This window comes from Serinus canaria, chromosome 6 (genome assembly GCF_022539315.1).
Source record: "Serinus canaria isolate serCan28SL12 chromosome 6, serCan2020, whole genome shotgun sequence".
NCBI classification, from domain to species: Eukaryota; Metazoa; Chordata; class Aves; order Passeriformes; family Fringillidae; genus Serinus; species Serinus canaria.
The window spans coordinates 2,603,035-2,615,940 of NC_066320.1; the positions used below are offsets into that span (position 1 = coordinate 2,603,035).

General features: G+C 45.5%; 1 long non-coding RNA gene across 1 annotated transcript; it reads left to right on the plus strand.

The window, feature by feature from the left end:
- The first annotated feature begins 1,185 nt into the window (after window positions 1-1,185).
- Window positions 1,186-8,203, plus strand: LOC108963408 (uncharacterized). Its single transcript, XR_001992112.2, has 4 exons — window positions 1,186-1,930; window positions 2,932-3,154; window positions 5,496-5,576; window positions 8,103-8,203. It is a non-coding gene; the product is annotated as an uncharacterized LOC108963408 (long non-coding RNA).
- Window positions 8,204-12,906: the final 4,703 nt, after the last annotated feature.

The window sequence follows — 12,906 nt, forward strand, 5'->3', positions numbered from 1 at the left end:
TCTCCTGGTCCAGAGAAAGGGGATGGAAAGGAGGGGATCTGTCCCCAGCCTGTTCTATGAAAAATCCTTTCCTTTAGGATTTCTTCCTCCTGAGAAGCTGAGGGGCCTCAGGAACAAAGTGTGGACAAGTGTGGGATGCACCAGGTGGGTCTGGGATTGGTCTCATCTGGCTGTTTCTAATTAATGGCCAACCCCAGTCCAGCTGTCCAGACTGGACAAACCTTTGTTATTCATTCCTTTTCTGTTCTTAGTCAGCCTTCTGATGAAATTCCTTCTTCTATTCTTTTAGTATAGTTTTAATATAATATATATCATAAAATAATAAATCAGCCTTCTGAGCATGGAGTCACCTTTCTCATCTCTTCCCTCATCCTGGGAGCCCTGTGAACACTCTCACAGGGATCCTCCCCCCTGCATCCTCCTGGCAGCACTTACAGCCCCCTGCCTCCACCAGGCAGGCTCAGGGCTTGCTGGTGAGCACATCCACTGCTCAGAGGGCTGAAACCTCCTCTCTCAACCCCTCAGCCAAGCCCCTACTAATGCACTGCTGCCCGCTGCACGGGTGCTCAGCCCTCCCCCAAGCCCTGAGAGCAGGAAGAGCCAGCTCCAACAAATGCAGAGCCGTTCCATTCGATGCCACCTCTTAAATGCAGCACTTAATTAACTCTGCTGGGGCTTCTCTCGCTCTCCCTGCTCCTGTTTCCATGCCACCAAGGTTAGGAAAACACCTTCTCCCTTTGCACAGAGGGGCCCTCCCTGCTCCCTGCTGGCATCACACGAACCACAGAGCCCCAAAGCTCCCAGAGCTTCTCCTGCAGAAAGCTGGGAGCAGATGGGTGGTGGATTTTTACTGCTCTGGCTGACCCTGGCTTGGAGTGCAAGCCAGCAGCCTCACCAGGCTCTGCTGCTGGAGTGGAACAGCAGGAACCAAGCTGCCACCCCTCTAGATCCAACACTCAGAGTCAGCAAGGCTGAACTCTCCAGAAGAAAAGAAGAAGAAAGAACAGCAGGGACGGGGAGTGGAGGGAACAACCCGAACCAGATGTTTTTAGCAGCTGGCATGGCTGTTTCTCCCAAGATGCTGATGAAGGCAAACTCTGTGGCTTGACAGACCCCCATCAGCCACCCCCTTCCTGCCAACACAGAATTCAAATCAGCCCTGCTGGATTTAATCATCTTCTGCCCTTAAATATTAAACTGGGGGCAGGACAGGAAAAGGATTTATTCATGTCACTTACTGTCAAGAAAAAAAAAAATGTTTACTGGGCTAAAATAACATGGAGTAAGAAAAAAAAATGAAGTATTAAGAAAGAGAAAACACGCAGAGGAGAGGAGAGTGTGGGAACATCAGCTCTGCACGAGGGACTTGGACGTGCCCAGGTGGATGCTGAGATGAGACATGAGCTCTTCCAGCAGATATTAACAGGGAAAGCAGAGCAGGAAAGAAAGGGGAAGCACACTGCTTGGCTCAGTGTTTGAGCACTGTTTTTTGGGCAGAGCTGAGAACACACTTTTTTGTTTAAAGCAGAGTTGGGAGGGCTTGCACCAAACCCCATCACAAACTCAACAGGTTGCCCAGCAGCACCCCCTGACCACATTCTCAAAGGATCTTCAGAGAGAGGGAAAAAAAGGTATCAGAAGCAAGGCTGCAAGATGCTCCTCCTGCCAGAGAAAGGTCAGGGGGTGCCAGAGGCCTGAGAGATAACAGCAAAAATTCAATGTACCAGGAAAAACAAAGACTTTGAAGCATGACTGAAACAGCCTGCAGCTCTGTCACAGCAGCATGAACCCTTTACAACAGGGCACAGAAAGGGCTTGAGCAACCTGGCAAAAGTCCATCAAGGACTATTAAATATAAAGTTACAGATTAACTTCCAGCTCAGGAAGCCCTGAAGCTGCAAAAACGCCCCAGACTGGGAGGGAGCAAGAGGTGGGTGCAGATTCTGTCTCAGGAGCCTGCCCCTCCCTGGGGAGCTTGGCACAGGCAGTGGGCACTGCAGAAAAAGGGGCTGAGGGCACCTTTCCCCAGGGCAGGGGCTGTGAGGCTGCTGGCACAGCCCCAGGAGGAGCAGCCCATACAGGGGGACCCGTGGGGAGCTGTACCCACCCACCCAGAGAAATGCCACATCCCTGGCAGTGCCCAAGGACGAGTTGGACGGGGCTTGGAGCAGCCTGGGGCAGTGGGAGGTGTCCCTGCCATGGCAGGGGGGTGAAACGAGGTGAGCTTTAAAGTCCCTTCCAACCCAAACCCTTTTGGGGTTCCATCCCAGGACCCCTTCACCACGTGGAGCAGGTGAATGGATGGGGGCAGACCCCATATGGAACACCCCATCCTTCAGCACTCCCATTGCCACTGTGCTTTCCCTCCCAGACAGCCTTCCCAGGCTGGACACACCGGAGTTTTCCAGCAGCTTGCAGAGAAAATTCCCCAAGCTCCCCTTGCAATCCATTTCTGTCATCTCATGCAAAACCAGCCCTGGTTTTTCTAAACTGGTGCTCACAGCAGGAACCCTGTGCAGATCAATTTGTTGATGTTTTGGGCACGTTCCCAACCTTTTAGAGCTCTCTTAGCAGCAATTTCTCATCCTGGGAGACACTCTGCTGGTGGGATTGAACAGCACAGTGGAGGTGCAGTGGGAGCCAGGCCAGGGCTCCACATTCCCAGCTTGAGGCTTAAAGGAAGCAGAAAATAGCCAGCAGGAAAATTAGGCACCAACAGCATGGAATTTCTTATTCTCACCTCCCCCCTTGGCTGCCCAGCCTCTGGGAATGCCCAGAGGCCTTTCCAGATAAATCAGTGCAGAGGACAACCTCATCAGGGATAATATCAAATAGCTGAAGCCAGGAACAAATTGTTTTCTGCTCTGAGACTGTGCCTCTCAACACAAGTCCTTGGGGGACAAGAAATGGAATGAGATTCCCTCCTGTCAGAACAAAATCAGGATGAGGGTCAGAAGAAAACGAACCCAGCTGGTGCTCAACGTGCTTGGCCATGGCAGTCTCCTGATCCAGAGGTGGCCAAACTCAGGAGAGCAAGGAGAGCACCAAGAAGCTCGGGGAAGCAGAGCCAGCCGTGCCTCAACCCTCATCCCAGCAGCAGGATGGCATTCCAGCTCCACCTGCAGGAATTTCTGCGGCTGGGAAAGCCTTGAAGGTTAGGTGGGAAAGGTGGGAAGCTCTGGGAAGTGAGGGAGGCTGGGGCTGGTGGGGAGGAACAGGCTGCAGGTGAGAGAAGCAGGGAAGGGTTGTATAAAAATACCATTCAACAGCTTGGGAAGTCAAGAGGGTTGGGTTTCTTGGCATCATCCTACAGGAAAATGCTGAATGCAGCTTCCCAAGGGTGCCTCCCAGCAACCCAAAGAATTCCCAGCTCCAGCCCATGCTCTCCCTGTGTTCCACACAGCTCAAGTTTCCAGGAGGAGCATTTGCTGGACTTGGAGTTTACAGGATTATTAAAGAACAGTGGCAAAATGAAATATCAATTGATATTTGAGAACATGCATGATACAAGTTGCATATTAAAAAAAAAAAGCAAAATAACTCCTCTGGATTGGGGAATCACAATTGGTGTGTCCTTGCAAAATTATTCACCCCTTTAATTAGAGGTTTTGGGGGGTCAGTTAAGTCTCTGGGATGCTTCAAGAAACCTGACATGACGTGGGCATCAAGCTCAGGCTAAAAGAAGCAGAAATCCAGCTGCTTTCTCAAGTAACCCATTCTGTGAATCATTAGGGTTGGAAAGAGCTCCCAGACTGAGTCCAACCCCTAAAAAAGGGGAGCACCATTAGGAGGCACAAAAAAGGCCTTGAGTACTCTCACACCTACAGAAAAACCCCTCAAACTTATTAGATTCCAGGGGAAAACACATCCCAAACCTTCAAATCTGCACAATTTTAAAAATCTGCAACATTTTGAAATGTTAATTTCTTTTAAATCAAATAGATTTTTGCTTTCAAAAGGAAGGTATTCCAATGTTATCTACAGAGCAGCAATCATAGAAATGCAGGGGCACCTTATGGCTCACAGGAGGAATCCCTGCAGGAAAAGAAGGGTGAGAGACAGGAGAGTTCCCAGCATGGATCCCCAGTCCCTGAGCAAGTCCCAAGGCACAGAGACAGCCTCCCCCAGGGAACAAGGAAAACTGTGACCTTGAGATGAGAGCACATCTGTAACACTTCTGCAATGATGGCAATCTCCTGTTTATATAAAATACCTGTGCAGGTAGCCAGGAAGCCATGCATAAAAATCCTGCACCAAGCTTCCAAGAAAACCCCTCATTTTTCTCCTCTGCTGCCATCCCTGCATCAATCCATGGCAAAGCTGTGCCAAATGCCTCCCTTCCTCCCCACTGTTAAGAACACAAGACCCAAATGCTGGTCTATATTCCAATAATCCAGCTCCATTTTTGCTGAATTATCAGCATTTGCCCTGCTGGGCTTTACCTATGCAGACTGAAATCGTGGGAAGGGGGGAAAAAGTAAAGGAAAAAAAAAGAAAAAAAATTCCTGTACAACTTATTCAAAGGCTGGAAATGCCTCACAGTGCAGGCTGGTTTTCTTGCCTCTCTCTTCAAGCAGAAAAGCAGCACAATATGGACTTGTGGATCTAAAGTGGCAGCTGGACTGACAAAGAAAAATGTTTGGTGGGGTAGCACACGCTCAGCAAAACCAACAGCATCCTAAACTGGATCCTTTTTAGCAGCTTTAAAACCCAAATTGAGGCTTGTGGGAGACTCCAGAGAATACTGGTGATTCAGAGTTCAAAATGAGCCTTTTTCCCCAGACTGGCTTTGCAGGGGTTTTGGAGAGAAAGAGATGGTAGCTATGAGAAATGTAAGAAATATGAGAAATAGAAGAACTATAAGAAATATGAGCAATAGAAGAACTATAAGAAAATAACAAATGTAATAAATCATATAACAAATGTAATAAATTATATAACAAATATAATAAATAATATGACAAATAAATAATATAGCAAATATAACAAACAATATAGCAAATATAACAAACACTATAACAAATATGATAAATAATATAGCTGATATGATAAATAATATAAAAATATAACAAACAATATAACAAATAGAGCAAATATAATGTGAACACACAGGGACAGAGTGAACACCAACAGGTTGGTATTGTCCCACTGAAATCATGAAGTGTCCCCCTAAGCCAGGACTATTGCAGTCTCAGCACAAAAGGCCAAGCAGGCTCTAGACTAAACAGCAGCCCTCCCAAAAAAGCACACACCACCATGAAGGATCAATTAAAACCAGCAGGAGCAGAGGAGAAGGGGCACTTCCACCATCCAGTGTTCAACTTTTCCATCCCAGTTTTCCTGGGTTGGTTTTTTTTGGGGGGGATCACTTTTGCTTGTGAGCAATGATAAAACCACGGATCAAACTTTAAAGGGGGGCTGCCTTTGAACCAGAGGAGAGGCACAGCAGGGTAGGGATGCATTATTTAAAGGAGGGTTTGTGTTTTCTCCCCCAGCAGCCAGCAGGAGATTTACCAGGCAGAGCACGGCGCTGCTGCAGAGTGGGAGCCCGAGTGCCTGGAGATGAACATTCCGTGGTAATGCATGCCTGGATAATCCCTTTATTACACCTTCTGATTGTAACTTTAACAAGGAACAAGTTTTACTGCTAATATTTTGGAGAGCTGCAACGGGGGTTTTTTACAAGCATGCCAAGAATTCACAGGAGAACGAGTCCCACCTAAGTTTACTTCTTCCATCAGGGGGCTAAATAGATTTTTCACATAAAATTACCTATCACATGCTGCCTATAAAAAGATGTGGCTGTAAACATCCTGGGTTTAACCTCGGGGCTGGAAGTGAGCATCACAAGGAGAAAAAAAATTCCCCTAGGAAACCTGACTGGCAGGCACTTCCTTCCCTGCCCAGGTATCCCAGACACCTCCAGCTGCTGGAGCAGGGCTGTGCTGAGGACACGCAGCCAGCCCCTGTGTTTGCCTATCATCAAAAGTCAACTCTTCTCCCTTTCTTTTTACCTTCTAAATCAAAGAAGAATTAACCTTTGGTGTGGAAAAGCTAAATAAAAATACCTGCAGGGCCCATCTCCTGCAGTGTTGACAGAACTGTTTTCATTTGCAAGCAAATGGGAGTTGAACTTAAACGTCAAATATTCATTTATCAGCATTAACCCAGCTGCCCCTCCCCTTTTTGTCCTCACTCACTCAGGCCCTTCCCTACTTTGCCTTTCAGTGGGCTCATCCATGCGAGTACAGAGTCGGTTCTGTGCCCCAGATTTCGCCTGAACTCCTCTGATGGGATTGCCTGCTCTGGGCAGCATTTAAAACATAATAATAATAATAAAAATATATCTTATATATCACATAATTCTATTTTATATAAATTATTATATAGTATTATATAAAATATGTTATATATATTATATATAGTGTGTGTATAGTATGTATATAATATATTGTATATAACTAAGTTATATAATATATATAACATATATATTAATATTATATAGAGTGATAAGTATGTAATATATATAACATATATAGCTATAGTAATAGTAACGATACTATAAATATAACATATAATATAAGACTAATAATATAATATAATAACATATAATATAAGATAATAAATATAATAAATAGAATATAATATAATATAATATATATATAGTATACTAATTAACTAATATATAGTTTATGTATTATATATTATATACTATATTATATATTATAATATATATACACAATATATTGTATATAATAATATATGTACTATACGTTATATAGTATATAGTATATAATTTATTACTATTGTTATATTTAGATTTTTATATATAATTATATATGTAAAATTATACATATAATAATCTATATATATATTATATAGAATAATATATATTCTATATATAGAATATATTCTATATGTAGAATTCTATTCTTTATATGTTCTATTATATAGAATATATAAATATAAAATTATAAATATAAATGTGTAATTTATATATTTATATACAATAAAATGTAAAAATTAAATATAAAAATTAAAATAAAATGAATATAAAATCTATATATTGTATAAATATATCATTTTATATTTATTTAAATATAGATTTTTCATAATATATAATTTATATTTATATTTATTTATATATATATATATATATATATATATATATATATATATATATAAATATTCCCTGCCATCCAGGGAAATCCATTCTCATCAATGGCAAGACTCCCAGAATCTATTCTCCACTCCTTTTTCATTTGGAGATGTCAATGCCTGTTGTCAGAGCTCGATTGTTTTCCTTAACCAGCAGCAGCAGGGCAGCACAAAGTGCTCATCCTTGCCAGGGGAGGAGGGTGGAAAAGCCACTGGCTTTATTCCTGCCCCTCTCCATCCCAAGGGATGCTTTTGGCCCTGGGCAATCATGGCTTGGGCACCCATCTCCTGTGCCAGCCATGAAGATCCTTCCACCTGGAAATTCGGATTTCTTTCGCTACGCTCGCTGCTGCAGGAGAGGACACGTCCTGGAAGGTGCCTGAGAAACCTTAAGGAAAAGCCATGGAAAACCTGGCCATCCTCTTGCTCTGAATGTGGGAAATAGGAAAAGAAGCAGGGCTTTGTCACCCTGGTTTTTGCCAGAGCTACAAAGGCCAAGTGCAGAACGTTCCTTTATCGCTCTCCCCGGAGCTGCTCCTCGGTGCAACAAGCTACTCACAATCTTTTCCCTTCTGTAATTGTTGGGGTTTTTTTTCACCCAGCAATCACAAAGAAAAGCTGCTGAAAGGTGCAGGCAGCAGACTTCTTAAAGAGCTGTTGACAACTCCCAGGAAACTTTTACATTTCGAATGCATTCTGCCCACATTTCCTGTATTTTCTGTGCTTCTTAAGTTCCTCAATTTAGCACACTAAGCTATTTGCATGAAAATAGCATCTTGAGAGTTTCTTACAGAAGACTTACAATACCTTGCCTTAAAAAAAAAAAAGAAAGAAAGAAAAATACACCACATAATTGCAGAAGTATGTGTTGAACATCTCAGGTAGCCGGGGTAAGAGGAGAACAAAGCACAAAACTGATTGCAAACATTCTTCTTTCATTTTAGATCCCATCAAGCTCTCATTCTCCAGCTGCCACTCACAGCGGCACTCCTGGATGCACTAATCTAGTGCCATTATCATTCTCTAAAGGCAAGAAGCACTTTTATTAAAGCAAATACAAATTAATTTAATGGTTTCGCTGTCTGTGCTTCTAAAAGTACATGTAGATTTCCTCTTGACCTGCAGAGAGGAAATTCTCTATTGATACATTCCTGGGTAAACCCACTCCTAATGAAAAATAAACATGCCACCTTTTTCCCAAAGTCCCAGAGAAATGGAACCTGTGATGCACCACCCTGGTCAGCTGAGTGTTAGCTGAGAGATTAAATCTCCTTCTAGAGGAGAAAATCCTCACTAAACCCACCAGACTACAAATCCCAGCAAGATAAAACGCTTTGGGTAGACAGCAACGCTCACCTAGGGATGCTGCACTTCCAACCAGCATCTTAAATCACACCATGGAGTAAACAGGACAGCTGGCAGTTCAACATGCTCCAGAATAAACAAAACAAACCCCCAAAAATAGCCAGAAGGATGTGTTGACCAAATTTTACACTTGCTGGCGTTTCTGGGTCAAAGTCTCACGAAGAGAGGCTGCTCCTAACGCTGGATGTTGGGATGAGCAAGGGATTTTCCAAACACTCTGCTTGCTTAGGTCCTGGAGTCCACATTTCTGCTCCAGAATTCCTAGCCAAGAAGAGGAATCCGGCCTCAAGCTGTGCCAGGCTGGACATCAGGGAGAATTTCTTCACAGAAAAGGTTGTTAAACAATGGAAGGGGCTGCCCAGCGAGGTGGTGGAGGTGTTCAACAAACAGCTTGTGGCACTTGGACTCTGGTCAGAGTGACCAAAGAAAACCAAACAGCCCAACCAAAAAAAACCCCAAAACACCCACAAAGAATAGCAAACCACTGGAAAGAAGCCCAGGAAGCATCTGGACTTTTCTTTGTGGACATCCCAGCTCCAACCCTGCCTTTCTTGCAGAAAATGTCAGGACCATCTCCTAGAATGGCACGTAGGAAGAACTTCTCGTAGTGTGAAGAAATGCTGAATTATCTTGATGGCTGGCAGTATTCAGCACATCATCACAGAAATTCATTTTTTTTAAAAAATCACAAGGACACCTCCAAACAGCTCTTAAGTAGCTACCCTCATGCAAAGTGTTTGTGTGCACAAATGCCAAACAAACACAAATATCAAGAAATATATCGAAAGTATAAAAAAGAAAATTTAAAAATCATTGTGAGTAGAGGAGCTCTCTCCCACAAGGCAGCCAGGAGAGGTTTATTTTTTAACACTTCTGCCTGCTCTTGCAAAGGCAGGAAGGAAAGACAAATGAGAAAGATGAGAAGGCAGCAAAGCACAAGGTCAGCAATGATGTGACTCCGAGGTATTATTGAGTCCAGTCAAGGTTAATCACAGGAGCCACGTTTTTACCTCGCTGCCTTCACCAGGTGGCTTCACATGATGTAAGGATCCAGCCCAAGAAGCATTAGGCTCTCTCATTTCTGCCTCACTGAGGAGTCTTTGCAGGACCCTGGGTAATTAAACTAATAAACCACAAGTGAAAGCCTGGGCTGCTGCCACTTTCTGACAAACACGTTGTGTCGCGTTAACAGCCTTCATCCCGTCCTGGGGATGGGAGCAGGGGAGGAGAACAAGACAAACCAGCTGATTTTCAATTAGGAGCTGAAATAAAAATGGAGTGCTTTTAGCACTCGGCCTTCCAAGTGCCAATACTCTTAAATAACACCTTAGATACCTGGCCATCCTACAGCCCTGGTAAATCAACTTCATTTGTTTGAAGCGGAGCTCAGCGGCACTTACTTAACAAGCACAGCTCCAAGCATGACTCAACACAGCAGGAAGGCTTTTGGGACAAAGGAAAACATCTCTGAGGGATGCTGGGAGGGAAAAAAAAAAATCTCTTTGGATTAGAAATCACTGCCCACAGCAGCTTCTGGCCAGGCGTGGAGCATTTGGAGATCCCCTGTCTCTGCTCAGGGTGAGGTAGGTCCCAGGTTGGCCCAGGAAGGAATGCTGATGTCCCCAGAGGTTCAGCAGCTGGTGGGGGGTTGAGGTTGGGATTGCAGGCTCCCGGAAGGAGAAGCAAACACCTCAGAAGTTGGCTGAGCTCAGGATACCCTAAAAATCCTCCTCAGTGACTACTTCCTCCTGGCTGGCTTTGCTCGAGGACGTCTGAAGTCTTTAAAGCATCACACGTGGTTCTGGCCTGGAAGTTGGAGGTTGAATCTGAAAGATGGGTGCTGATGTCCCTACAGACAACCCAATGACTGAGAGCCTCCAGGAGAAATGGGTGCTAATGTCTTCAAAATGGTTTTTATGTCAGTACTGACCTCAAGCCCCATGGGTTTGTTACAAAACCCCGTCTGGCTCCTGAGCTTTAGGGTAATAGGAGAAATGGGACCACACAAGACAACTGTAGAGCCCAGACAGCCTGAACTTTTAATTTTGAGGGAAAATAACATGTTCAGCATGGTTTTCTGAACAAACTGGAGCCCTGTTTTGGTGGGTCAGCAGCGCCCAAGGTGTCGGTGGGATCCATTGATGGTGGATGGCTCCAAAGCCTGTCTCTGTCTCTGTTTCAGTCCCTGTAACATTTCACGGCCTGTTTAGGACCTGTCCCTTGTAATTCAGCCATCTCCCACCACCTGTGCACACACTGTGCAGATTCCAGCTTTTTCTCCAGGAGTATCCAGGCATCCTCTGCAAGCTCCCACCTGCACTGGCCTCTCCTTCCTCACCAGTTCCACCTGGGTGGATGTACCTCAGGCACTGCTGCCACCTCACTATCCTGACTTTTTAGGGCTGAGGGAAGCTCCTGGACTTTCTCCATCACATTTTAAATGCTGTGAGCCTCACATTTCATTAGTGGTGACTCCTCCCTGTCATTATCTTCAGCTCCAGTCTCTGCATCCAGATCTCTTTGATCCATTTACAATAAGATCCACTTACCCCAATCCCCTGACCCCACATCTTTTGATGCAACACACAACTAACTCTTTGTGAGAGCCTCTTTCCCTCTGCCAAAGAGCTCTCCAGGAGCAGCTTTCTGTTACAGCCAAACCCATTCAAAGGCCCCTTCACACACTCATCCTGAAGCTCTCTTTCAACCAGCTCTCCCCACGGAAGTGCTCTTGTCCACACATGCTCCAGGCTCTCATGTGCTCCATACAAAGCCTCTCAGAGCCTCCAGAGTGGGGTTTATGGACAAATGTGCATTAACCTTTCCTCTAAAAAACCTGAATATGGAGAACCAAGGTTATCCCAAAGGCCTAATAGCCAGTGGAGAGCAGGAGGAACAGCTGCAGCCTTGCAGGGTGTTGAACTCCCTTTGTGGGATGCTTGGATGAGGGAAACAAGCACAGGAGTATTTTGAAAGAGTTCTCCTTCATCTCTCTCAAAATCACCAATAATCAGGAGCTAATTTTCTCTGTCCTGTTAGAGCTTGTTAGATTTCTTCAGAAATTAATACCTGTCCTTAAGGTTAGGATGATACAAGCACCGTTGATTTTTCAATGGCTCAGCTTCAGCCTTGTATAACAGCAAAATTATCATCATGTATCATTAAGTAAAGAAGAAGTTTCATTATTGAAAGAAAAAAAAAACCCACATGCATTAATATTCTCTGTGATAAATGCAGAAGCATATCTGATAGAATCATAAAATATTCATAGCTGGAAGGGGCCCACAAGGATTATCAAGTCCAGCTCCTGGACCTGCACAGACATCCCAAAAATCCCACCCTGTGCCTGAGAGCATTGCTCAAATGCTCCTTGACCTCTGGCAGGTTTGGGGCCATGACCATTCCCTGGGCAGCCTGTTCAGTCTCTGACCACCTCAGCTCTGGATACAAACATTTTGCACAACAGCCTGAACTCTCCTGTACTGTCACCAAAATCAAACTGGAGCTGTGGCAAAGGAGCAGCACCACAGAAACACACACAATTTACTTCTCATGCAGCTAAATTTAAATCCTTGCAAGTGCCTCACAGACAAGGTGTGGAGGAAGCAGCAGCATCCAGATCCTGGGTTTAAAACATTCACTGCAGTGTCAGGTTGGAAGGTGTGGCTGGGGTGTGTGTTCTGTCCCCACCTGTCAGAGCTGGGGCAGTTCTCTCTGTTCATGGGGCAGTTTGCTTTATCCTCCCTCCAGGAGATCTCTGCTGTCCATGGGCCATTAATTATTAATTATCTTCTGTCCATGGCCAGGGAGTGTCCCTGCAGGGCTGATCAAATCCCACCATCCCATGGGGAGATGCTCTACCCAGGGGAGGAGCCAAGCATTCCTACCTGGATCCAATCTGCCCTGGGAACAGCCCAGCAGCCTTTGCCCACTGCATTCCCAGAGGAGCAGCTTTCTGCTGCCCTGCATTCCCAGAGGGAGAGCAGGCCCATCTCCAGCAGCCCTGGAGCTCCAGAGGAAAACTCCCCCCTTGTGCAGGATCCCTGCTCCAGCAGAACCACAGCTGGCACTGCAGGAGGGCTGACCCCCCTGGGATGGGACTGTGCCACCAGCCTGAGCCCCCTGGGATGGGACTGTGCCACCACCCTGAGCCCCCTGGGATGGGACTGTGCCACCACCCTGAGCCCCCCTGGGATGGGACTGTGCCACCACCCTGAGCCCCCCTGGGATGGGACTGTGCCACCACCCTGAGCCCCCCTGGGATGGGACTGTGCCACCACCCTGAGCCCCCCTGGGATGGGACTGTGCCCCCCTGGGATGGGACTGTGCCACCACCCTGGGATGGGACTGTGCCACCACCCTGAGCCCCCCTGGGATGGGACT